General features: G+C 51.3%; 1 protein-coding gene and 1 long non-coding RNA gene across 5 annotated transcripts in view; one reads left to right on the forward strand and one right to left on the reverse strand.

The window, feature by feature from the left end:
- The window catches only part of LRRN2 (leucine rich repeat neuronal 2), an 85,943-nt gene extending 60,480 nt beyond the window's left edge, over positions 1-25,463 (reverse strand). For 3 of the 4 annotated variants that reach the window (XM_007523146.3, XM_060178665.1, XM_060178666.1), the window contains exon 1: positions 24,859-25,452. The gene's annotated coding sequence lies outside the window, so the exon portion shown is untranslated. Of the gene's footprint in view, positions 1-24,858 lie in introns of all 4 variants that reach the window. The other variant, XR_009546332.1, reaches the window with a different exon arrangement.
- Positions 4,100-11,290, forward strand: LOC132534614 (uncharacterized). Its single transcript, XR_009546330.1, has 3 exons — positions 4,100-4,423; positions 5,441-5,633; positions 11,075-11,290. It is a non-coding gene; the product is annotated as an uncharacterized LOC132534614 (long non-coding RNA).
- Positions 25,464-25,930: the final 467 nt, after the last annotated feature.

Consider the following 25,930-nt stretch of genomic DNA (forward strand, 5'->3'; position numbering starts at 1 on the left):
TATCTGAAGTCCTTCCTTGCTCCCCAATGTCTGAAAATGCAGCAGACACCTGGCATCATCAAGAATACAAGAAGGGAGTCGGGTGGTAGCACAGTGGGTTAAGCGCAAGTGGCACGAAGCGCAAGGCCGGCATAAGGATCCTGGTTCGAGCCCCTGGTTCCCCACCTGCAGGGGAGTTGCTTCACAAGTGGTGAAGCAGGTCTGCAGGTGTCTATCTTTCTCTCCTCCTCTCTGCCTTCTCCTCCTCACTCCATTTCTCTCTGTCCTATCCAACAACAATGACATCAGTAGCAACAACAATAATAACTACAACAACAATAAAAACAACAAGGACAACAAAAGGGAAAATAAATTTAAAAAATATAAAAAAAAAGAATACAAGAAAATGATTTCTGCTGTCCCAGCCACCCCTACCTGACACAAAACCGCGTACAATGCTGACTTGCAAATGCAAGACTGATTCAGCAACCCTTCCTGGTGAACTGAGGGGTAGGTGACTTTGTCTTCATTAGCCATCCTCATTCCAATAAAGTCAGACTTCATTGTGTGAGATGGATAAATGATAAGACAGTCTATAATCTGCGGATTCATGAAGGGCTATGATGTATCGCTTGAGAATGTCAAGGGTCTAGTGTACTTCAGTCACCATGGAAACTGCTTCCCTGGTGACAGTCAGGCTTAGCAACCTCCACAATGGTGAGGCAGCACATGTGGTTCTGGCTCTGGTGGTGGGCAGAGAGCGGTCCCCAGAGGGAGGGCCAGTCACCCACTTTCAGGACTGTCCCCTGAGTCTCTCTCTTTCTCTGAGCACCTGACTAGGGACTGGCATGGAACACCGTATCTCAGAGGCTGAGGAGGGAGAGTGAGTGAGCCAGATTGGAGCAGTAGGTACAGATTGGTGCTCCAGGATCTGGACTCATTCAATTGCTCCTGGAACTATGTCCAAACACATTTGCCAGGGCTTTTGCTTCATGGTCCTTCAAGGGAGGCCAGGTTGGCTCAGAGCTCCTGCAGTGGTCAGAGTTTATAAGTGCGTGCGTGTGTGTGTGTGTGTGTGTGTGTGTGTGTGTGTGTGTGTGTGTGTGTGTGTGTGAAAGGAGTTCAGAAGTCACTGGTGTTTGGCTCTGTGCTGTATTAGCTAGCTAGCTTTCCTATGCAAATGAGTTAATCCATGTTAAGTGCTCACAACAGCCTGGCTCCTGATAAGTGCTCTATAAGTGTTTGCTATTATTATTATTACGAAGATTGTGCTTAGCTGAGGTCCATAAGCAAACAAATTTGCATTCCCCCTCCTCTCTGCAGCTCCCCCCAGGCAAAGCACAGCCCAGGGACTGAGAATCCTGGGTCTTTGGCTCCTCTTCACAGCATGGGGGCTGAAGTGCTCATGTTTGCTTACTGCTTCACCCCACTCACTAGACTGGTGACCTCTCCCCCAGATGGAGCTATTCCTGGCTGCTTCTCCAAGCATCAATTAGCCAGGGCCTTCAGAGGATGGCACTTGTGGGTGTTCCTCTCCCAAGCTGTCCTCTGGTCCTTTCTAGGTGCAGGGTGACAGGCAGGCCCTGTTCCTCCTGGTGTTGTACCTACTGCTCCAATCCACCCCTGACCTTGGCCTGGCCTGGGGCTCTCACTCCACCTTCCTGGCTGTGCAGCCCTCCAGCACCTCCGCTTAGCTCCTCATCTCCAGCCAGTTACTGCTCCTGCTTTCATACAGACATTTCCCTCTCTCAGCCTCTGTTATCTGTCACCATCATTTCCTTTCCCTGCTCTTCCTTTCCTGGGAAGGGGATGGGGCTTAAAGACAGGGCATGGCCTCCATCACAGCTCTGAAAATCTAGCCTGGGGGCTGGCACATACAGAGTCTAAAGGTTTTCTTTCTGGAATAATGGAATCATGCTTTCTGGAATAATGGAATCACTCTGTTTCTGTACCTGCCTTTCCCCTCCTCTGGGCCCAGCATACCCACCTCCTCTCCAGTCTGGTTCTCAAAGCCTCTTGGACTACTCCCCTGCCTGGCTGGTCTGCAAAAGCCAGCATTCCCCAGTGCTGGGGAAGCCCTTCCAACCTCCACTGCAGGGAAAGGCCTCAATAGGCTGCGTAGCTCAGCATGTCAAGACTGATACCTACTGATGAGAAGTAGGCTTGTTCCCTGCAATTTCCATCTCATTTGTCTTTTCATTTGTAGCTTAAATTGGCCAATTTCATCTGGAGTGTGCCTGGACTCCAGCAATCCACACACAACAAATGAGTGTCCCCAGTAGCTGTGACAGAGAATAGCAGGTATGTGGGCTCATGTCCTCTGTAGCGGTGGCACCTGAGCCTCTAGAAGCCCTAAAATACTCCAAGGATTATGACAGACATCCTACTCACAGGTCTTGGGGAGGGGTAGGAAGGTAGGGAGTGGGATTTAAGGGTAGGCCTGGAAAAATATTTTCTCCTTTTCCATTTTTAATTATTATCTCCCCCAGCTAGCCAGCTATATACCTGCCTCAGTGGGAACAGTGACGTGTTGGCTGTGGAGGCTTAGTTGTGGAGGAGGAAACCAGCATCAGTCTGGCACAGCAGTGGCAATGTCTGAACCCAAGACCTCATGTCTGATTACCTGATGCTTTGTCCAGAGTGCCACAGCCTGGGCTACAGCTGTTCGAACAGATTCATAAAGTTGTACACTTAAAACCTGTATTACTTGAGTTCTATTGCAATAAAAATGGGGGGAGGAGTCATATCAATGGTTTTCACACTTATTTATTCCCTTTTGGTGCCCTTGTTTTTTATTGTAGTAGTTATTATTGTTGTCATCATTGTTGGATAGAACAGGGAGAAATGGAGAGAGGAGGGGAAGACAGAGAGGGGGAGAGAAAGATAGACACCTGCAGACCTTCTCCACTGCTTGTGAAGTGACTCATCCTGCAGGTGGGAAGCCAGGGGCTCAAACCGGGATCCTTACGCCGGTCCTTGCACTTTGCGCCATGTGCGCTTAACCTGCTGCGCTACCGCCCAACTCCCTGGTATCACACTTCTATTATGCATTAAGGTCATGTGAGGACTTCCTGTATAACACAGACCCTTCCCCCCCCCCCCCGGATCTGCTGAGTTGGTGGGGTGTGCTGTCTGGAACCTGCATTGGTAGTACTGGGTTGCTGGAAAAGTCATGACACCCTTTTCTATGTTTTTCTATGCAAAAATATGTCATGACTTTTCCAACAAGTCAGTATTGCCTATGTCCCCTTTCCTATTGTGGGGGGAGTTTGAGGTGGTCCACAGACCAAATTAGAGCAGACCACACAGGGGCTTGGGCAGCTGTCCAGTCAAATGGCCTGTCATCATTTTAGAAGCCATGAGGGATAGCTGTGTGACTCAGGGGTCTCAGACATCCCTGATAGAGCAGGTTAGAGGTTAGCTACTCTGCTCATGAGGATGCTGTCAGGACAACAGATGTGATAGCAAGTGCTGAGATCTTGGGATTAAATTAGTGTACATCAGGGGGTGGGTCCTCTCCACAGGGTAGATCAAGGAGCACCCAGCCACCAGGCACCCTGCCCCAGGGCAGCTGGGCACACACCAAGGAGCACCTGCTGCTAGGAGATGTAGTAGCTGGGGAAGGTGGGCACCAGCAGAGGTGACATGATAGAGGAAGGCTAATGGTTTTGCAGGGTTTGGGTTTGCGTGCATTTCTCAGCAAGCACCTGCTGTTGGACAGGAAGAAGGAAGCTGAGACTGAAGTCACTGGGCACAAGATGAGCCCCTGGGGAGGGTGCAAACAGCATGGCATGTGCCCATATCAGTGCCAGGCAGGGTTGGGTCCTGGCAGTGTGTGTAAGTGCCTTCTTCTGAGTGGTCCTTGCCTTGAAGGGAGGGCTGACATACAGGAAGAAGGTGGGGGCATGGGGCACAAGGGAAGGGAGGAAAGCAGTATCTAGGGACCACCTACCAGGCATCTCATTCAATCCTCCCAGAAATCCTCTTCCCGATTTTCTTCTGCCCACTTTCCAGAGGATGTTCTACCAACTCAGAGAAGCTCACTAGCTTGCCCAGCACCACAAACTTAAAGCTGGGATTTGAACTTGTGTCCAGGAAACTCAATCCAAAGAGCATGGTCCCTGTGACCTCATCACCCTCTTACTTACTCTGCAGCAACAGGACATTTAGGCAGTTGCAAAATACCTTCTCACACATTAAATCATTTGCTTTTCACCAAGCTTGTACTGGGCAGGTCTAGGCCTCATTTTGTGGGAGAAAAATAGGCCCTCAAATGAAGAGGTCCTGCATGAAACAGGTGGGAACCAGGTCTTAAACACAAGTCAGATGGCTCTACAGTTGCCACTATCCCATATCCGGACCTGAGAAGCGTGGTCATCCATCTCTGACACAAGCCTGGGAGAATCTGGAAACACCACTGCTTAGAGCACAGCTTGCTTCCATGGTGAGTAGAAATGGGTTTTGCTAAGCCTCTCTGGGGAACGAGGTGGAAAATGACTTCTGCAGGGAAACAGAAGCCCAGCAAGCCCAAAGTGGCTCAAGGTTATACAGGACACTTGGGCTGGAGTTGAGCCCTTTTAGTTTCCTCCTTCTATCTCAAGCTCTGTGCTCAGGGAACCTCCCCTCCATACTTTAGCTGGGCCATGCACTGATAACAAACACTGACCAGTGGGGAGGAGGCAGCAGCACTCCCCTGCAAAGAATTCCTAGTGGCATTGGGATGGAACAGCAAGGGGCCAAGAGAGGGCCAGAGAGTATCTGGCTTGATGTGCCAAGTCTACAAGCAGTGGCAGCCACCTCACACTCTTGAGGTGGCTATCATGTATACTTGGGATTACTCCCACGGTGGCTCTCCCCTTTCTTGCTGCCTGCTCTGCTTCAGGTCAGGGGAATACAATCAGCGTTCTCCAAGTCAGCCCTAATGACACCAACAAATGGCTGCTTCTCAAGTCATCACAGCATACACACTCCAAGCATGAGTGGGGATGCCGTATGGATTGTTCTGCGAGCTGCTCCTTGCATCTGTTTGTGTTTCCTTGAATTATCCTCTGCTCCCTGCCGCCTTCTGTCACCTCCCTGAGGGAACCAGAGAGGAAGGGCACTGTGCACTCATCTTCCCAGTCTGACCCTCTCACAGGCTATTAAGCTGCTGTGGCAAGACCAAGGAGGGGAGAAAAATGAAACTGGTGCACTGAGCATCCCAGAGTAAACAGGACGCTTCTAGACTCAGATCCCCAGAAGAGATGGCCCTTAGCATTCCCTTGATGACAAAGCCCAGTGCACAGAGGCCTGAGCTGTGCTGGTGCGGGCTGGGAGGGTCTCTGCAGAAGTGGGGGGTCAGCGTAGTGGCTCTGCAACCCCCATCCCAACAAGGCAAGGGCAACTGAGGTCATGACTGCACCTTGCCTCAAGTTTGAAAATAGGCAACTCTCCTCACCCGCCCCTGTCCCCTTCTCCCAAGGTGCTGCTGCCAGGAATATGGAAGTCGATGGGGCAGTCCATTACAGATACAGGATCCCATTGTCAGCAGTCCTCTTTGCTGCAGTCCCTCCACTGCCCTGGCTGATGCCCTGACACCCTCTACAGAACCCTTCCCAGACCTGCTGCCTCTGCACCCAGCTCCCAAGCGCATGGAATGGAAGGTATGGCTTCTGGTAAGTTTAAAACCCTTTCCTCTGTCTTTTGTGCACTCCTGAGCTCTCCCTGCCTCTGGGTGGCCTCTTCTTGCAGAATTACCTGTCCATGTCCTCACACAGCCTCCTGTTACATTGTCATTCTGACCCAGTGACCAACTCCTGCTTCATCATCTCTCTCCTCCCACTTCTTTAAAGCAACAAACTTGCACTAGAACCCTGCGACACTGGTCCTAAATCAGACCTGTCACACATTCTACTTCCTATTGGTCTCATCCCTTCTCTAACAGTCCACATGACATCCCCTACCCTCCCCCCCAACACCCTTCTATCCCAATCAGGAAGGTGAATATTTTTTTGTCATCAGTGCTGCTAATGGTGGCCCCTCCCATTTTATTGGATATGAGAGAGAGAATTTGAGAGAGGAAAGGGGGAAAAAGGGAGAAAGACATCGGCAAACCTGCTTCACTGCTATTGAAGCATCCTCCTTGCAGGTGGAGAGTGGAGGCTCAAACAGGAAGGAGATTCTTCAGGTCTGCTCTCCTTTCTTTTCTTGTAAAATATCCTCCACCCCCCTCTAATGGGAGATCAGGGGGCTGCTCTGTTATATGCAGTGCCAGGCATCCAGGCCTCACGCAGGCAAGCCCACTCTGAGCCACCTCCCCAGACACCACCCAAGTGACCTGAGAACAGAGATCGTACACTCCCAGGATCCTAGGGCACAACAACAGATGACCTGCCAACAGGTTCAGATTGCCTTGAAGTCTTTTGTTTAAAGCCTTTTGGGGGAACTTACTACTAGACCTATATTTGCTTTCCTCTAAATATCCCCTTGAGCTGAGGTCACCAAGGTGTCCCTACCCAGAGCATGTCCCCAGGTCTATTCTCCCATGTCCACTGTCCAGGACACTTTCTCCATCTAATGTGGCCTCCACCACTGCCTCTACTGGCCTTGATCCTGTTCGCTTTAGTAGGGCATTGAATTCTGTGGAATGGCTTTGTGGATGGATCAGCTCCCTTAGCAATTCCTTGCAGTCAGGGCCACAGTCTCCGTCATGTTATCTGTCCTTCCAACTCATGGCAAGGTGTTTATTGGACCAACCCCTCCCTCCATGCCACAGGAAACACTCCCAACTCCCCTCCTTGTAAATCCCATCCTAAAGACCCCACTGTCACCAGTGTGTCCCTGGAGGCTGAGTGGCCTCTGTCTACTCCATGCACAGGGGTGCAGGGGTGCCGAGCGAGCCCATTTCTTGGGCACTGAGCCCAGACTCCAGTAAGACTAGTCCAACTCAAGGTTCTTCTCCAATCACTTAATCACATTTGGCTCTGCACACCTGAGATGGAGAGCTTCCAGCAGCTCCACAAATCCTCTTTAATGAAACCTCCTGGGGCCGTGCTGCATGGCAATCACTGGGCTCCTCTTCCTTGGGCAAACACAGGGGTGCCAGTGGCTTTGCAGTGCAGGGTGGGCACGTCTAGGCCTCAGTGGCTGTTTCCATAGGCAAGCCCATCCAGAGGTGGTGGGGAAGGCTGTGGGGATGAGGAGCAGGAGCTGCAAGGGCTTCTCTGCACTTCTAATTAAATGAGCAACTTGCAAATTAGATGAAAACTACTAGGCAAATATGGCATATATTAATTTGGAGCCAATGGCTTTGGGCATTTAAAGAAATCACACTGCTCCTGTTTTCCCTTTCTGATCTTCTGAGTGAAACAGAAAGTGCAGTTATGTAAGATCCAGAGAAGGATTATTCATCTTGTGGATGTCTGGGCAGAAGATAAAGCAGGTGCTACCAGCACCCATAGGCCCAGAAGCTGGCACACCAAAGCCTCACTGCCCAACATCCAGTGCCTGCTAAGAGCCCTCCCAGGCTCTCATTCAATTGCACTCCAGACAATATCACCTACAAGGTGCCTAGTATTAACCCCTTGAATGTCATGTACTAGGTCTGTGACCCTAGGCATGTGTGCCCCTGGATAAGGTACTTTCCTCACTTACAAAATGGGGCAACACAAATGTACTTCCTCTGGTGAACATTTAAACAGGCTGGCACACCCCCACCAAGAACTGTTTATTACTCAGCACCATAAAGGGACAAACCCAATACAGGCGACAAAATGGATGAACTTCAAGAAGATTGTCCTGCACAAAAGCCAACAGAAAAGGACTGTTCTGAGCCCATTTATATAATGCCTGAGCACTAGCAACATCATGGATGGAGAAGAGGCCAGCACTGGTGGCTGGGAGTTAAGGATGGGGCTGGATAGCTGTAAAGACTGGCACAAAGGAAAGTTACAATGGTAGGGGTCTTTTGATTGTGGTGGTGGTGGGTGCACAAGGGGACACACACACAAGATAGGCTTGTAGATTATGTCAGTACCAGCTCTCTGCTTTGTATGTTGTGCTATAATTAAGTGGGTTGTCAATACTAAACACCATTAGGTGAAGGTTACACAGGACTTCCTGATACATTTCTTTTTATTTATTTATTTATTTATTCCCTTTTGTTGCCCTTGTTGTTTTATTGTTGTAGTTATTATTATTGTTATTGATGTCATCATTGTTGGATAGGACAGAGAGAAATGGAGAGAGGAGGGGAAGACAGAGAGGGGGAGAGAAAGATAGACACTTGCAGACCTGCTTCACTGCCTGTGAGGTGGCTCCCCTGCAGGTGGGGAGCCGGGGGCTCGAACCGGGATGCTTACGCTGGTCCTTGCGCTTTGTGCCATGTGCGCTTAACCTGCTGCGCTATCGCCCGACTCCCTCCTGCTACATTTCTTAGAACTTCCAGTGACTCTACACTTAAAATAAAAGTTAAGAAAGATAGGGGCCAGCACCTCCAATGGGGGGGGGGTAAGGGCATAGAACTTTGATGATGGGAGTGGTGTGGAATTATATTCCTACTGTACCCTGTAAATCTAATAAAAATATTTTAAAAATTAAGAAAGCTTTAAAAAAAGTTTGTTACTATTATTCCTGAAAGAACTAGTAGTGAAAATGAGCCTATATATCTAATTGGAAAGACAGAATAACTCTCCTTCAAATCTGGGCAAAGTTCTTAGTTGGGGAAGGAGTTGGGAGGAAAGAGGTCAGGCACACACAGCAGAACCCTGGCGAAGCAAGGGCCATTGGTCTACCCATGTCATAATTGGTGGTGGCGTTTCCTTCTGGCTTTCCTCACAAGACCTGTCTTCCTTCCTCTCTTTATTTCTCTTTCTTTCCTTTTTTAATGTTGTATTTATTTATTAATGAGAGGGATAGGAGGAGAGAGAGAAAGAACCAGACATCACTCTGATACATGTGCTGCTGGGGATTGAACTCGGGATCTAATAGCTTGAGAGTTTAACACTTTAGCCACTGTACCACCTCCTGGACCACTCTTTTTCTTTCCTTTTTTTTTCAAATACTTTTTTATTAACTTATTATTGGATAGAGACAGATAGAAATTGAGAGGGGAGGGGGAAATAGAGAGGGAGAGAGACAGAGAGACATCTGCAGCCCTGCTTCACCACTCATGAAGCTTCCCCTTGCAGATGGGGACCAGGGACTTGAACCTGGGTCCTTGTGCACTGCAGTGTGTACGCTTAAGCAGGTGCACCACTGCCTGGCCCCCAGACCACTCTTTTTCTTCCTTTCATTCATTTTTTCTTCTTCTTCCTCCTCCTCCTCCTCCTTTTCCTTCTTTGTATTTAAAGACCTTCATCAGGCTGGAGAGGTAGCGAAAGTGGTAGAGCACATGACTTATAGGCATGAAGGCCCAGGTTCAATCCCTGGCACCACATATGACAGAGCTGAGTGGAGCTTTAGTTTCTGTTTTTCATGAGAACAAAAAACAAGGGAGTGGGTGGTGGTGCACCTGGTACAGCACACGCACTACCATGCTTGAGAACCCAGGTTCAAGCCCCTGGCCCCCACTTGCAGTGGGAAAGTTTTATGAGCAGTGGAGTAGTGCTGCAGATGTTTATCTTTCTCTCCCCCGATCTCTATTTCTATCAAAAAAGAAAAAAGTTAAGGAATGAAGGAAGGGAGGGAGGGAAAAGGAAAGGAAAAACAGTTTGTTATGCAGGTACCAAGTCCCAGTGATAATGTTGTCAGAAAAACAGACAAAATCCCAAATAGTAAAGATAAATAAAGACTTTTATTCATAAATTAACTTCCCTAATATTTCATAGTCTATGCCCCATTGGTGGTAAGATAAGGGCTCTTACTGTGGCCACAGTCTAATGGCAGAAACATATTTATATAAAAAAAACCATGAAATTACATAATTAGTTACCATGATGGGTGTTGTGAAGGAAGCATGTAGCCCTTTACAAAACTGTTTGAACAGAGACTTGATACTCTGAAGGTATCCTGGGGAAGCTTTCCCAAGAGCTACTGGAGCTGGGAGCTGAAAGAGAACTAGAATTTCATGGGAGAAGAACAGAGCAGGGCTGGAGACAGGATGTGAGAAAGGCGTGATGCACAAAGGAAATGGATAGTCAGAGAACTTAAAGAACCAAGTGTAGTAAACAGAATATGGGCAGCAGAGACATGGACTGGGGCCAGGCTCCACAAAGGGCTATTAGCTACTGGTGACCCTAAAAAGATTGGGAGCCATTGAAGAATCTGGGGAGAATGTGGCCAGATCAGACATGTGTCCTCAAAAGATCCTCCCAGCAGCTTTCTGGAGGCTGGCTTGAGGGGACCAGGAGAGAACTATGAATTAGAAGAGGATTCCAGTGGTCCAGGCAGTGTGGAGGCAGTGTGTTCAGGTGCTGCTTCAGTGGGCTGGCTACTAGGCAGGACTTGGATTAAGGGGTAGAAGGAAAAGTTGGCATCCCCAGGTTTAGGCTTCCCGGGGTGGTGGTACCAGTCATGGAAACAGAGGTGGGGAGGAGGTCCTGGCAAGGATGGGGGAGGTGGGGAACATTTAGAATTAGGGAACCGGGACTCTGTTTTTAGATACGCAAGTCTGAGATTTTTCTAAGATATTCAACTGCACCCAGGCAGGTAGAGTAGATTATAAAGCTCAGATTAAAAAGCCCAGAGGTAAGGAGTGGAAGACTGCTCACCTGGTAGAGCATACACTTTACCATGAATGGGGGGGGGTATCCAGGTTTGAAGCTCCAGCACTGTACATGGCATGAGGGGAAGCTCCGTGAATGGTGGAGCTGAGCTATGGTGTCTCTCCTTTGCTATCTCTGTCTTGATCTGAAATTTAAATAAGGCGGGAGGGAATAGATCTGCTGGGAGCCATGTTCTTTGGTGGGTCATTTATTTTTTAAAAGCTTTATTTGTATTTTTTAATGCAGACACTTGGGTTATTTATTGCTTGGGCTCTGTGCTTACATGACTCTTCCACTCCTAGCATGTTGCAGGATGCCATGGTAAGCAATTTAAAACACACACACACACACACACACACACACACACACACACACACACCATGCTCTGATATATGCTTGGTTGTTACCTGCAGGTGGCCAATAACAAATGCCCTGGGTGAGGCAGGGTCTGGTCTTGTACAAGTCAGCCAGGAGAGAACACCCTGAACCAGGACGACAAGGATCACCAACACTGAAAAGATCCAGAAGGAAAGGATGAATCAGCAAAGATGACTTAGAAGGGGCTAAAAGAGCCAGGAATCTGGGATCAGAGAAGCCAAGAGAAAAGAAAGCGTCAGGAGTGAAAGAATATTCCCAAGAAGCAGAAGACTTCTCAGTGCCTGGGGGGAGGCAGGCAGATTGAGGAGGGGCAGAGAAGAGGAGAAAGGCTGTGATGGTGAGTGCCAGGCCAGCCAGCATGCTGGTGAAGAGGAAAGGGCAGGATGGTGGCCAGAAGTGGTGTTAGACTTGAGGAAACTTCTGGCTGTGATGGAGAGACCAGAGCAGGGTGAGAAGGCTGCTCCTGGGAAGATCAGAGGACCCAGAAGCCAGTGCTGGCCTGGAGTGGGTGCGACAGGAGGGCCGGGTGCAGAGGCAGGTGTGTAGTGGAGGGTGGGCTGGTGACTTCGCCTTGTCTGAGAAGTGGGAGGTGAGGGCCTCGGCTGAGTGTGAAGGTGTAGGTGGAGGTGCAGGGAGGAAGGTGTGAAACAGACATTGTGGAGTCAGGGGAAGAGGGAGCTAGAGGCCTGTGGCAGGGACGGTAGGCAGTTGGGTTGGTGATGGGAATTTTTAGAGGAATTCATCTGCTGTGTGTGTGTGTATGTGTGTGTGTGTGTGTGTGTGTGTGTCTTTGTTTCTAAAAGGTTCACTGGTCTAGATGTGGGCAGATAAGAGTGATTGACCCAGAGTCAGGCCTTGACCAGACCCAGGCAATAAAAAGGCAGAGGGACCTTGGCAGGAGGGTTCTAGAAGGGTGGAACATGGGATTTCTGTGGACTCAAAGGAGGCTGAGGGACCTAGCAGATGGCAAGAATGGAGAGGTGCCAGGTGGCATGAGGACCCCATGAGGTAACAGGATGGCTTTGTGGGAGTCACTGACTAAGCAAGCAGTGTAACCAGAGAGCAGGTATGCTACTGGATTTTCAGGTGATCCAAGAACTAAGTGTGACACCAAGAGTGAGTAGTGGAAGTGGGGAAGCCACCAAAAAGCTGGTGAGTCAGGGAAGGTTGAGCTGCCTGTGGTGTTACTCATCACCCCAGGACAATGGGCAAGTGCCAAGGACTTCTAGACCAGGAGACAGACTAGGGATGATAAGGGGAAGTAGAAGCTGTGGTGTGGGTTAAGAGATTTGGAGAATGCACACTCCCTGGCACCTGAAGTGCAGAATCACAGGTCAGGGAACATACTGGAAGGGGCCTTGAGCAGAGGCCATCACCACAACTCAGGGCCAGAAGTCAGGCCAGAGCTAGAACTGCTTCTGATGACTCTGGCTGGCAGGCAGGTGGCATAACCTTGTATGAGTCCTTTTCCCCTCCCTGGTCGCCGGGGGTTGAGGGTTGAGGTATCGGCTCAGCTTCTTACATCATGCTGGAAATGTGCTGCAGGTGAGTCCCTGGGCCATCAGCACGAGGCATGAGACAATTATGTGGATGAGAAGGTGGGGTCAGAGCCCCATGACTGGGGGTTAGGGGGTGCTAAAGAAAGACACAGTCCCACATGGCACAAAACGGAAGGACCAGGGTAAGGATCCCGGTTCAAGCCCCCGGCTCCCCACCTGCAGGGGATAGTCGCTTCACAGGCAGTGAAGCAGGTCTGCAGGTGTCTATCTTTCTCTCCCCCTCTCTGACTTCCCTTCCTCTCTCCATTTCTCTCTGTCCTATCTAACAATGACAACATCAATAACAACAACAATAATAACTACAACAACAATGAGAAAACAACAAGGGCAACAAAAGGGAAAATAAATATTTAAAAATTTTAAAAAAGACTTTAAAAAAAAGAAAGACACAGTGCAAGCTTCCCAGCTCCCCCTTGCCTCCCACTTTCCCTCTCCCCAATGAGCAGTGAGGGTCGGCAACTCTGCCCCTCTCTGGTTTGGTGGTTGAGATGTCACAGTTGGTCCTCTCCAGCCTCAGCGACAGCTGATGAAAGTGGAAGAGATGCCTCACTGTCTCCCCCATCCACTCTCAGGTGCTAAAAACAGCTCACCCTGTCTGGGGTCTCAGAAAGCCACACAAGCCCCACTCACACGGTTGACCTTTGGGCACCCTGACACCCTCCGAAACACTCTATGTGAGAGAATACACAGTCAGCCCACTTCACCCCAGTTGGCAACTCCTAAGAAAGACCCAGCACTGAATAGGTGCTCAATAAACATTTACTGAATAAAAGGAGACTACTGTTAAAGATGTAGAAAACCCTGCCAAGCCCACCAGCAGTGTTGAAATGACCACAATGCTCCTATCTGAGGAACTAATGAAGGCTACTTCAGACATTCTTTAATATATATTGGTGTTCACAATGTTCCAAGAATTTTACAAGTTGGAGTTGGTTCCATTTCCACAATTCAAGGAGGCTAAGTCCACAGATGAACCATCTGAGGCTCCAGAGAGGGTAGAAGCCTGAGCCAGTACGTAGTGGGCAGAGGACACTCACTCAGATGGAGCTCACCAGACAGCCCTGTTGGCTCCCAGTGCTTCCCAGCACCCCCAGGGCTCACATAAAGAGGGACTACAATGAAGAGAGGCCAGCGGAAGGCAGGAGCTTGATCTGAGCCCACAGCTCTTGCCACCTTGCCCCAGGGAGCAGTTTCAAGGTTGGGCAGTTTGGCAGAAAAGAAATGGAGAGCGTGCCCTCTCATGATCATGGTATCTCCCTTGCCAGTTAAGTATGTGAGTGTGCCCTCTTACACCCCATTGCTGGTTCTCCATCTGCCTGTGCAATCTCACGCTTCACTCACTGTTGCCGGGCCTGGGCTCAGCTCTCTGGGTGCTCGAGAGGCCAGGGAGCTGTAGGGGTCTGCCCTGTGTAGATGACCCCACCACCACCGCCTGCCCTGGGACCCAGGGCCTGGAGTGGCAGGAGTGGGTGAGAAAGTGCATGCAGCCAGATCCATCATATGTGAACAGGATAGGTGAGCAGCTATGTTCCACATCTGTCTGTCCATCTGTCTACCTCTCAGGGGCCTGCACTTCCTGGATGTGAAGTGACTCCCTTACACTGATATTAGTCAGCAGGGACCAAGAGGGGTCACAGGGAGAACATGGGCCTCTCTCCCTCCCAGACCCAAAGCCCCTTTCCACAGCCAAGTTCCCTCTGAACCAGCTTCCCCTGCTCTGCCTGCCAAGTGCTGCAAATTACCACACATGCCAATAAGTCATTAGAAACCAGACCAGCAAATGTGTGGTTGCCATGGAGACCAACACCAGGTGCTGGCAGCCCTGGAGCTGGCCTGTGGCTCAGGTGTGCTGTGGGGTGGAGGGGAGCTGGATCAGCCAAGATGCCCAGGGGAGGGGAGTTCAAGGGTCAGCTCTCAGGATGTTGACTGCAGATGGGGCTCTGCCCCCTTGGCCTCCTGTCTCTCAGGCCCTGTGTGCTGCCCACCTGCATTGTCAGTTGTGGTCCACATAGTGCAAGCCCAGGTGGGCCCTGCTCCTCCCTGACAGAGCTGGTTCCCTCCCCTTCAGGTGGCTGGGATACATCCACCTGTGGGCCAGGCACAGGGCCAAGGACAGCCCAAGCTGGTGGCCTACCTGGAAGTCCCACTGAGGGGCAGAGGACATGTGGAGGACTAAGGCAACACCCTCCCCACTAAGTCCTGACTGGAACTCACTTCTGCTTCTACCCAGTGCACAGTTTGGTGCCCAGGTCTTTAAGGCAAACATGCCAGCACACACATGTGTGAACAGATGAGCACACGACAAGACCCTAGGTCAATGTCCCCATCCTTCCATTAGTGCAGTATGACCCCCTTTCCCCCCACAAAGCTACTGGGTTGTTGGAAAAGTCATAATGCATGTTTGCATAGAAAAACAGAAAAATACATCATGACTTTTCTAATGACTCAATACTTCTCTCTGCACTTTGGCTCATCTTCTGCAAAGGAAGTGGGCTGTGTTTTATTTGCAGCATGTTTCCAACTGGGCTTTTTGGAGTCTCCAAGTTCTGAAGAAATCTCTTGGGCCACCAGCCAGTGGGACTCTGGGCCACCACTTTGCTCCAAGGACAGCAGCCTTGTATTAGCTTCCTGTTGCTGCTGTAACGAATGACCACACACTTAGTGACTTAGAACAACACAGTGAAGCTGTCTCACAGCCTAGAAGGCCAGAAAGGGGCCTCACTGGGCTAGCATCAAGGCTGTGGTCCTTTGTGGAGGCTGTAGGAGAAAATCTGCTCACTGGCATGTTCCTGCTTTTTAAGCCTCCCACATTCTTTGGCTCATGAGCAGCACCGTGACGCCCCTTCCACCAATTACCACCCCACACACCCAGTCTTCCAATCAGGCCACAGCTGGTCAAGTGTTACATCGCTTCCTTTGGACACTTAATTGCCGCCTCCCTCTCCACATTCAAGGACCCTTGTGATTACACTGGGCACATTCAGGGTCCAAGAGACTCCGAATAATCTAGGGTGATCTGTTTATTTTAAAGTTAGTGGACTAGCAACCTTAACTCTATCTGCAACTTAAATTGCCCTTGCTATGAGACAAAATTGTTGGGATGCTTCTAATTCTGCTTCTAAAACCCCGTTTCATTGGTTTAATCCTCCCTGCTTAGAACTGCGTACCACTCAGCCATGAGTCTCTGGTTGTCTCTCCTGCCCGTAAAGCTAGCCTGGCACAAAACATCTGTATGAGCACTGGGAATTAGTAAACAGATATCTTGGGGGGGGGGAGTTACTCCCTACAAGAGACAGTTTTGTCCTGAAAAATGGATTAGCTTTTATAAGTGTTTGAAAGCCATACACCAGGAGACTCTCGGCTGTCATCAGGTTGAAAGGGTGAGGATGTGGATGACTTCATTTCTCCCCTGGGACAGTAACAGAAATTGGCTGGGGGCAGACCCAGCTATCCTGGTGGGGCATACAGGGAGAGGGGTTCACTGTGGCTACCAGAGAGGGGATCTGAGCTGGGTAGGAATGAGGGCTGTTTTTTTTGGGGGGCTCCACCAGTCTCAGTTTTCCATTCCATATGCACCTATATACTTATGCAACATTGTATTCATCTGCTCTTGTTTCTAATTTTCTATCTCCAAGTAAGATCATACGTGTATGGTGTGTGTGTGTGTGTGTGTGTGTGTGTGTGTGTGTATGTGTGTGTTTAATGGGTGATCTCTGAGCACAGAGTCTTGTTTTTCTTGGCTCTTCAGCTCCCAGCCCCTTCCCCTGTGCCAGATGCAGAGAAGGAACCCTGACTTTAGTCATAAAGCAGAGCTCTCTCCCTTGCTCCCTCACCTTGACTAGACCACCAATACTGTCCTCCTCCTGGGACTAGGGACTCCCCACATCATCTTTAACAAACTTTAGGAGCACAGAGGCTTCAGAATCTTCCTGCGTGTCCCTTTCCAGGTCAGCGGTGATTCACTCCAGCATTTACAGGTGAGTCACATCCTGCTGTGGCCCTGGAGATGCAGGTCCTCCTTGTCCCCTCCTGGCCAGCATGGCCTCACCTTCAACCTGTATGAGAGGGGCCGCATGACAAGACCCTTATGAGAAAGGTGCCCTAGGAATCCATCAGGGTGCCTGTGTTTATGACTTTACGTAGATCACTCGCCCTCTCCCAGCCTTTCTTTTCTCCCTTGGCACAAGCCGGCAGCTCATTCAGATCCTACTTGTATCATCTCTCCCCGGGGACCCTGGAAAAGAAACGCGGTGCTATCCATGCAGCCTAGCCTTTGGAGGAGCCCTGGGGAAATTCAGAAGAGGAACTACTATTTACTGAGCTTCTACTTTGTAGCAGGCACTTTACACAGATTAGCTTGGGCCATGTGGGGCTGAGGGCCAGGGCTTTGGAATTATAGAGCTCTAGTGCTGAATTCAGGCTCTGCCACCCACTGGCAGTGTGTGGCCTTGGCCAGGCTGTCTATCTCCCAGTTTTAATGTTCTCAACTGTAAAATGGGGGGTGGATGGTTAGGAGTGCTATTTCACAGCCTTGTGTGAACTAAATGAGACAAGTGCAGGAACACTTTCAGTCCATCATAGGCACTGAGCAACATGAGCTCTTATGACTCTAGAAAGTGCGTGTTATGAGGGGCAGGCAGTGGTTGAACACACATGTTACAATGCACAAGGACTCAGGTTCAAACCCCTGGTCCCCATCTTGAGGGAGAAAGCTTTGCAAGTCATGAAACAGTGCTGTGGGTATCTATCTCTCTCCCTATCTTCTTCTTCCCTCTCAGTTTCTTTGTCACTATCCAATAAATAAATAATAAATAAATAAATTATACAATAAATGTAAATAAATTCACATTTTTAAAAAGTAGGTGCTATTTTTAGTTGAGGAAACTGAAGCATAGAGAGGCCAAGTGCAGTGTGGTTAGGAAAGCAGATTTACCTAGTTCTAACTAGCCCTGAAAGCAGCAGCCCAGAACCCTAGTTGTGATTGAGGTGGTGGTGGCAGAGAACCTGGGAGTGGGCTAATTTGCCCAGACCCAGATGAGGACAGAAGATGGAAAGCAGGCAGAGGGGGTTCTGCGCTACTGATGGCTCCCACCCCACTCTAGGGCAATCTCTCCCTACTTGCAGGAGTGAGCCTGGACACCCCAGGACCCAGGCAGCCTTTCTCCAGAGAAAGGACAGGTTTGCCCCTTATGAGGTCTGAAGTTCACTTCTCATGGTGTGATACAGTTTCCAGTTCACTCTGTCTGAAGTGAACTGGAATGTTTAGGAACCACCTACCAAATAAAAGTCCAGGTAGTGAGAGGCTGGGCTTCAGGAACCACAAAGAAGGGGACCCTAATGCATGGAGGCTGCTGGGGGTGTGTGTGCTGGTAGGTCGCAGTAGCAGCTCAGAAACCACCAGAGTAGAAGGTGGGTAGGGACTTGCTCAAAGCAAGAAGACTTCAAAGGACAGGCACCAGCTATCCCTGTGAGTGGGTTTCCATCCTCTACAGGGCTATCCTCCACTCTTCCCCCATCCCAGAAAACAATGGGGACACTAGCATCCCAGGTGTTGGTAAAAGGAGAACTCCAGAGACAGAAGCATTTAAATCGGGAGTGGGGGAGTATCTCACTTGGATGGTGCACTACTTTCCAGTGTGTGAGAACCATGTTTGAGCCTAGTCCCCACTGCACCTGAAGGAAGCTACAGTACTGTGGTTTCCCTCCTCTCCTCTCCTCTCCTCTCCTCTCCTCTCCTCTCCTCTCCTCTCCTCTCCTCTCCTCTCCTCTCCTCTCCTCTCCTCTTCCCTCCCCTCCCCTTTCCTTCCCTTCCCTTCCCCTCCCCTTCTCCTCTCCTTCCTCCTCCTCCTCCTCCCATTCTTCTTCTTCTCCTCCTTCTTCTTCTTCTTCTTCTTCTTCTTCTTTTTCTTCTTCTTCTTCTTCTTCTTCTTCTTCTTCTTCTTCTTCTTCTTCTTCTTCTTTTCTCTCTCTCTCTCTCTCTCTCTCTCCAAGTCAGCTTGGAACAATGAAGCCCAAGAGATGAAAACAAACAAACAAGCCCCCAAAGTTAAGGACTCTGGGGTGGGGGATATGGGGTGTTCAAGTCCTGGAACATGATGGTGGAGGAGGATCTAGGTGGGGGGTTAGAGTGTTAAGAGGAAACCAGAAATGTTACATATGTACTGTCAGTTGTAAACCATTAATCCCCCAATAAAGAAAAAAAACTATTAATCCCCCCAATAAAGAAAAAAAAGCATCTGTTTCAGGGAGCTTTTGCACTTGCTGCCTTGCTTCTACCCATGTGCCCCCCATTCCCCTCTGGCCACCCCCCAGTATGGCAGATCCAGACCCCATCTCGTTTTCTAGGCCCAAGTCAGCAGCACCTCCTGGAGGAAGCGTTCCCTATATACTCCCACACAGCGCCAACAGTTCTGATAACATTTATAGTCTAAATCACACAGTTTAGCACTTGGTTTTAAATACTGTCTGCATTATTCCTTGTTATTTCTTGTGAGGATAAGTTCTGCCTCTCCAGCTGATTGGTCGATTTTCTTCCCAGTAAAATCCGCATCTTGTATTCCTTCATAGCCTCCCCAGCCCACACCCCACACTGCCCAGGAAAGTGGTGAGACAGTACTCAGTGGATAAGCACTGTTTGACTCATTTGCTGCAATGGCTGGAGAACTTCCAGATTCAGTGAAATGTGGAAACAGATGGTCCAATTCTGGGGTGGGGGTGGGTTGGGGGGAGGCTAAAAGGTCAAATGGAATTGCCCCCCACCCTAGGCTCTGCAGAGGCTCCCATCTCACTCTGAGGAAAGACCAAACTCCTCACCCCCCAGCTTCAAGGGTTCCCTGCAGGTATTGCTTTGTCTTTGGGCCCTTGAACGTACTGTTTCCTCTGCCTGCTGTGCCCTCCTCACCCCAGGCCACCATCTGAACACACACCTTCCCATCCCCCATGCCAGCTTAATTTTTCCCTTCAGCACCTGCTGCTCTACCACCCAGTTTATCTGACCATATTCACACACAGCAGAGCACAGGCTCTGTAGGGGGCAGGCTCTCTGGCTGTCCTGTGCCCCCACAGCCCTCTGTTCCTGGCACAGATGCCCAGTGAACAGCTGCATGAGGAGACCTGCCCCCTACTTGTATCTGGGATGGCTGAGACTCCTATGGTCACCACCTCTCCTGGTGTCATGACTCTCTCTGCCCAGGATAAAGACAGGTTAAATGCCTGCCTTGCTCATTTCAAGACCAATACAGAAGAGTGGCGCCTCTCCTATCTTCCTTCTCTCTTCCTCCCTCCACCCCTTTTCCTTGCCCCAAAACACTAGCTAAGATAGGCCCACATTTCCTGGGGGGCCCTGATTGCCACTCCATCAAACATGTTCTTCCCAAAACAAAGGAGCCTGCCTCATTGGACACCTTTGTTGAATCTGAGCCTGTGCCCTGTCCTCATGTCTCCCAGCAAGTCACCCATCTTTGCAATGGTTCCAGGTCCTGCTAATGTGGCCCTGGGGACAGACCCTTGGGGTCTTACTTCTCTGATAGCAATGGCTCTTCAGCCCCTGAAGCACTCAGGGGCTGAGGCAGAAGGAAATCAAGATGACCTTGAGCTGACCTGCAAAGGCAGGAGGGAAAGGGAAGTCTCTCTGAAGACCCCCTAAAATGAAGAGACTATTCCCCCTATCCCCACCCCCCACTTAGATATGGGGGAGTGATTTTTACTAGTGGGAGGGAGGAGGATGAGCACCAACCAGGCCCAGGATTCTCAGGGTGTCTACATGGCAGGAATTCTCTGTCAGTGAGAAGCACCTCCTCTCTTTGTATATTCCTGGTTACTGAACCTCCCAGTCTTGGTTTTCCCATGCTTAACTTAGAGCTAGTCAGAGCACTTGCCCCCTTAGGTTATTTGTAAGGACAGCAGGAAATACTGAATATTGCATGCACAACAGGCACTTGGCTCAGTTTCTGGCACACAGTAAGCGCTCAATAAATGCTTGCTGCTAAAAACCATTGCCATGACAACTAGAAGGCAGAGCTGAGAAAGGGGCCAGGAAACCTCTGCCTGCTCTTCATCTCAGAACCCCCTTCAAGTCCTTCAACTGCAAGCAACAGGGAAGGCGTGGGTGGAGGGTACACTCTGAGAGAAATGCTATTCTCAACCAAACCTGGTTCGGCTTACCTCCTAAGAGGCAGCTCTCTTGGACCAAGGTGTTCCCTGAGTTCCCAGGGTACAGTGAGTGGCTCTGGCTTTGGAGCAGGGAGAGCCTGACTGAGATCATGGAGGAGGCCAAGGTGGGGAGATGGGATACACCGGCAACCAGCTCAAAGGCCAATTTATTTAGGCTGGAGGGTACAGGGCATGTTCTGGGCACTCTACCAGCTCACAAGGGGTTCAGCTCTGAGAACTAGAAACACAGAGGTTGAGGTGGGCACCTTTGAATTGTTCCTGAAACCCACAGAAGGTGGCACACACATAATAGGGCACCTTATCACAGTTCATCTGCCCCAGACACCCTGCCACCAGTGTCCTCAGGCCTGGCTGACCCCTTTTCAAGCCTTGCTCTATGTCTTCCCAAACCTATTCCTACTCTAGACTGAGAGAGACACCTCCTTATCTGCTCATTTCTATGCCACAGCACTGTTTTATCACTTTAGGACTGACACTTAGTAACACCTATATGTCAGAAATTAGTCTGTATCCATCACACCCATATTAACTCACTGAATCCTCATGTCAACTCTATGAAGTAGGTATAATTACTGTCCCATTGACAGATAGGTAAATCAAAGCACAGAGAGGTCAGGGGACTTACCCAATGTCACCTGGCTAGAAGTGGTGGAACCTGGACCTGAGCCCCAGCTGTATGGTCCCTAATTTCCATTCTTACTGGGAACACCTGGCAGGTGGAGTAACATCTGACTGAAACTTTGTCCCTGTCATCTTGCAAAGGGCTGAGCACGTCTGCTGCTGAGACAGAATGAGCTGATGGAGAAATGGTTTCATGAGGGTAATGTAGTAGTGTGTTCTAGACTCTGGGTTTCAGAACAGGGGTCCAGGGGGCTCAGAGAATCATGAGAAAGGCATCTTTCCTTCTGTGTCTTTTCTGAACAATAGCATCAGACTACTGTCTGTCCTGCCCAACAATATGTGTGTATGTTGTAAATATCTTCTGTTTCTTAGTTTATCTTCTGCATTTGTTCTCCCATTGTCTCTTTATGGGTCTCTGTCTCCCTTTCCAATCCCATCCAGTTGTCCTTGTCCTTCCTGTAGTTCCTGTAGATTTGAAAGCCTTCCACCCCCATGCTTTGTCTTGGAGGCCAGCTCGCCAAGGAGGCTGAGAACACAGTGACACTGACTCACTAGCCTGGTTGTGGAGCAGGCTCTCACCTCCAACCCTGGGCAGAAAAAGCAGTCACCACCCAACTCCACCTAGGAGTGTGTGTGTGTGTGTGTGTTTGTGTGTGTTTGGGGGACTGCCCACCTGCAGCCTCCCACAGATCTATGTAGAATCAGGGAGTTCCAGCGCCCTCTCTGGCTCCTCTCTTAGGATCTCCTCTTCTCCCCTAGGAAACCTCCCCAGATTACCTGAGGTGGCTTATTTATGCAATCACTTAGCACATCCTTTGACATTCTAATAGTTTAACTGAAGAAACAGGCACATTCCTGGAAGAATTAGCTGAAATGCAATCTGCAGACAATTGTACAAGTTACCAGATGTCACAGACATCACAGGGGACAAATGAACAGCAGGTAACTAGTGGTTTTAAATGGAGACCCATGTTACCTGGTGCAAGTGGTTTATTGTCTCTGGTTCTCATTATCCTGGGCTTTAAAACAGGGAGGACCCTCTAGACCTCAGAGCCTGGCAGAAGGATACACTGAGGTAATTTATGTGGAGTTCCTGCTAGCACCTAGTAGATGCTCAATAACACATTTCTCTCTTCTCTGCTTAGCACTGACCTACAAATTCTGGGCTTCTTCCACCCAACCCTCCCAGGTAGTTGGTGGTGTTAGAACTGGTTTGTCCTTCCAATCTGAAATGTCTTCAGAAGCACCCTGGATATTATAAGAGGTCACGTTAGAGGTCACCCTCTCTCACTCCTGATCCCCAAATAATGGGTCATTAAAAGAGTCCATCAAGCATAAATAAACAGGAAGGAGGTCCAGATACAAATTCCAGGCATGAAGGATTATTTAATTTCTGGAGCCTCATCTCACACTGCTACATGCATAGTAGGTGCTCAGGCAAACGATGAATGAATACATGTGTAAGAAAAGCAATGAATTTTCTCATTCTTTCCAAATTAAAGCAAAAGGGAGGCAGGGTGGTGGGTAGGAAGGGCCCATGGCGGGGTCCAGGAGACATGCCAGGGACTTGCAGCTGCTGCCAGCAGGCCAGCCCCACTCCTCCTCTGCAAAGGGGATGCAGCAGAGCCAGGCACAGGCTGAGCTGGCGGCATCAGCTGTGGTTTGCAGAAGAGAAGGAAGGGGGCAAAGATGGGCAGACACCTGGAAGTGTGAAAGGAGAAGTCTGGGGAGGAAGAAGCTGGAGAAAGAGGAAGAAGAATGTGAGAAAGAAAGGGAGGTGGAGAGATGCTTGGGGAAGAGAGGGCGTTAAGGAGAGAAAGAAAGGAGGTGCATGGGGCAAAGCACATGAGAGTCAGAGAGGAAATACGTTGTAGCAGCCTGGGAGGAATCTGCTCTGTCCACCTGATTCCCTGCTGCCACCCCTTGCCACCTCTGGGCCAGGCTGTGCCTGGGGAGGGTGTGGCCTCAGGGATGCACCCAGATGCCAGCTGTCAGCTCTGTCCCTGGGCACAGAGGCCTTTGGTGCCAGTCTTTTCCAAATAATGAGGTGCCACCCCAGGCCCTAGGGAGGAAGGGGTCCTGGTGTGAGCTAACCCAGGGGAAGGAGAGAAGTTGGGTGGGGGCAGGGGAGGTTGTGCCCTGAGATGTGCCCCTTTCCTTCCCTCCATGGTCCCTGACCAACCAGGAAGTGGGTCAGACCACCCTCGCGAGACTTTTTTCCCCTTGATAAAAACAGGACCCACAGCAAAGGGGCCTGTGCCTCACACACACCTTGACCATCCCAAGCCCTGCGCTCCTTTTTGAAGCAACCTTTAGGGAGCAGTACAGAGGAGGGTCTTCTTACAGGAAGAGGACCCGAGGTCTGAGCCCATCCTACTAGCTGGCTCCCGGTCACCACCACCCACCTCAAGACTCAACTCTCTTACAGGGGGACCAAGCTGGTAGGGAGCCACCTTTGCCCACCCCCCGATCCCGACCTGCACGGGGTGCCCCTATGTCCTGGGCTCCTCTGGCAGAGGGGCCCACCACCTCAGCCATGGCAACTGCACGGCGCCCAGGCCACCCCCCTCTCGACCCTGCCCGGCGCCCAATTAGAAGCTGCGTCGGCTCCAACAGATGGGAGCTGCTGCGGCAGCCTAGGAACAGAGCACAAAGCCCAGCTGACATTTTCCTTCCTCTGCGTTCGGTGGGGGAGGAAACACAGGGACAGAAGGGGGGCGCGGACACCCTGCTGCGGCCCATCCCCCGGGGCCAGGGCTTTGGGCCCTCCTCGGCTTCGCATCCCAGCCCCCAGGATCCCTTGTCCGGCCACTCCTGGCCGGCTGGGCAGCCTCTGTCTGCGTCGCCCTTCGCCCGCAAGACAGACGGACCACCTGTGGCTGGCCAGTCCCTCTAGTCCCCTGGGTGCGGCTGGGGGTCCCGAGCCAGTCTCACGCCAGATTTCATGCCCCCTCCCCGCCCCCAGCCCCCAGCCCCTAGCTCCCACCCCATCCCACGCTGCAGACAGACCCCTGTCAGCCCCGGAAGAGCCAGGCTCCCGGTTCCAGATATTTCGGGCCGACCCCAAAGCCACCTTGTTCCCCCCTACCCCCACCCCGCACGGAAACCCGAGCTCCTAGAAGGGGTAGTCCCACCCCAGTGGTCGAAGCAGCCTGGGGCACGCCCTCCCTCATGTTGGCCTTGCTGCCCAGCAACAGTTTGGGGGTGCTCCGGGTCTACTGAGGGGGAGGAATGAAGGCCCAGACGCCCCTTCCCCTGCTTCTCGGGCCGGGCGCGTGCAGCCGGCCACTTGCCCCAGCTCTCGGCCACCTCCCCGCCGGCCGGCCCTCCTCCAGCCCCCGCCCTGTTCGGGGGAGACGGGATGCAGGGTTGGCGCTCCCAGCGCGCTCCCTGCAGCCACGCCAATGGCCTTGGCCGCTCCGGAACCCCGGACCTCAGCCGCCGGGGGAGGGGGTCCTCACACTCACCCGCGGGCGCCGTCCGGGCTCCGGGTCGGGCTGGGAGGCTAGCTTGTCGGGGCGCAGGGCCCCCCGGAGTTGTCCCGCCAGCCGCGCCGGGCAGAGCCGGGGAGGCTGGCGGCGGAGTCGCAGTGTCCCCGCCGCCCGCCCGCGCCGAGGCCCGGCCAAGCCTCGCTCCCGTGCGCGCCGCCGGCAAGTGCACCGAGGCCCCCGCCTCCTCCACCGCCCCGCTGCTCCGCGGCCTCCTAGGCCGCGCCGCCGGCAGCCTCCCCGCCCGCAAGCCGCGCCGCCCACTCGGACCCCACAGCCGCTTTAACTCCAGCGCGCCTGGAGCTGGGGAGCCCAGAGCGCACACGCCCGGGAGGGAGGGGCCGGGTGGGGCCGGCGCGGAAGCCGCCGGGAGGTGCTGGCGATTCTGAAGGCCAGGGCACTGCGCCGGGGTCCCAGAAGAGGGGGACTCTTCTGATACTGCCGCTCACCCTCTTGCCAAGGCCAGGAAAACAGTTGGGAAATCCAGAGGCTTTTTTGAGGGCAGGTGCAGCATGCGGACCTCGCCAGCATTTCCCGCACCCAAGTCCAAGCTGCTGCGTTGCGCGCCTCCCCTCCCAGAGTTAACCCGGGAGCAGAGAATGCAGCTAGTGGGCGGGAGTGGGGCATAGGCCCCCCTCATTCTAAAGAACGCCTCCGAACGCCTTCCAGCACTGCTCCCTGATCTAGGTAGCCCTGGCATTCTCGAAAACTCTATCCAGGTCCTTAGTATAGGATGGGAGGTAGATAGGGGCAAGTCCAGTCTTCCCGAACCCACCTTGCAGGCTGGGCATCAGGAACACTGAAAGGGGCTGCTGGGCTCTCTCCCCTGTAGCTTAGGAAGGCTAGTCGCTGCCACTAATAGGGAATTAGGACAATAGGGTTCCTGCTGGACCCAGGGCTTGGGCTCTTGGCTTACTGGGACCTTAACTCCAGGCTGCTCAAAATGGAGTTTCCAAGCTCTGTTCCAGGGCAGGCCACACCCAGCGGATGGGTCTGGACCAGAGGCAGCAGAACCAACAACCCAGGAGTAAGCACGGGGAGCTATGTGCAT

This window comes from Erinaceus europaeus, chromosome 19, assembly GCF_950295315.1.
Source record: "Erinaceus europaeus chromosome 19, mEriEur2.1, whole genome shotgun sequence".
In the NCBI taxonomy this organism is placed as follows: domain Eukaryota; kingdom Metazoa; phylum Chordata; class Mammalia; order Eulipotyphla; family Erinaceidae; genus Erinaceus; species Erinaceus europaeus.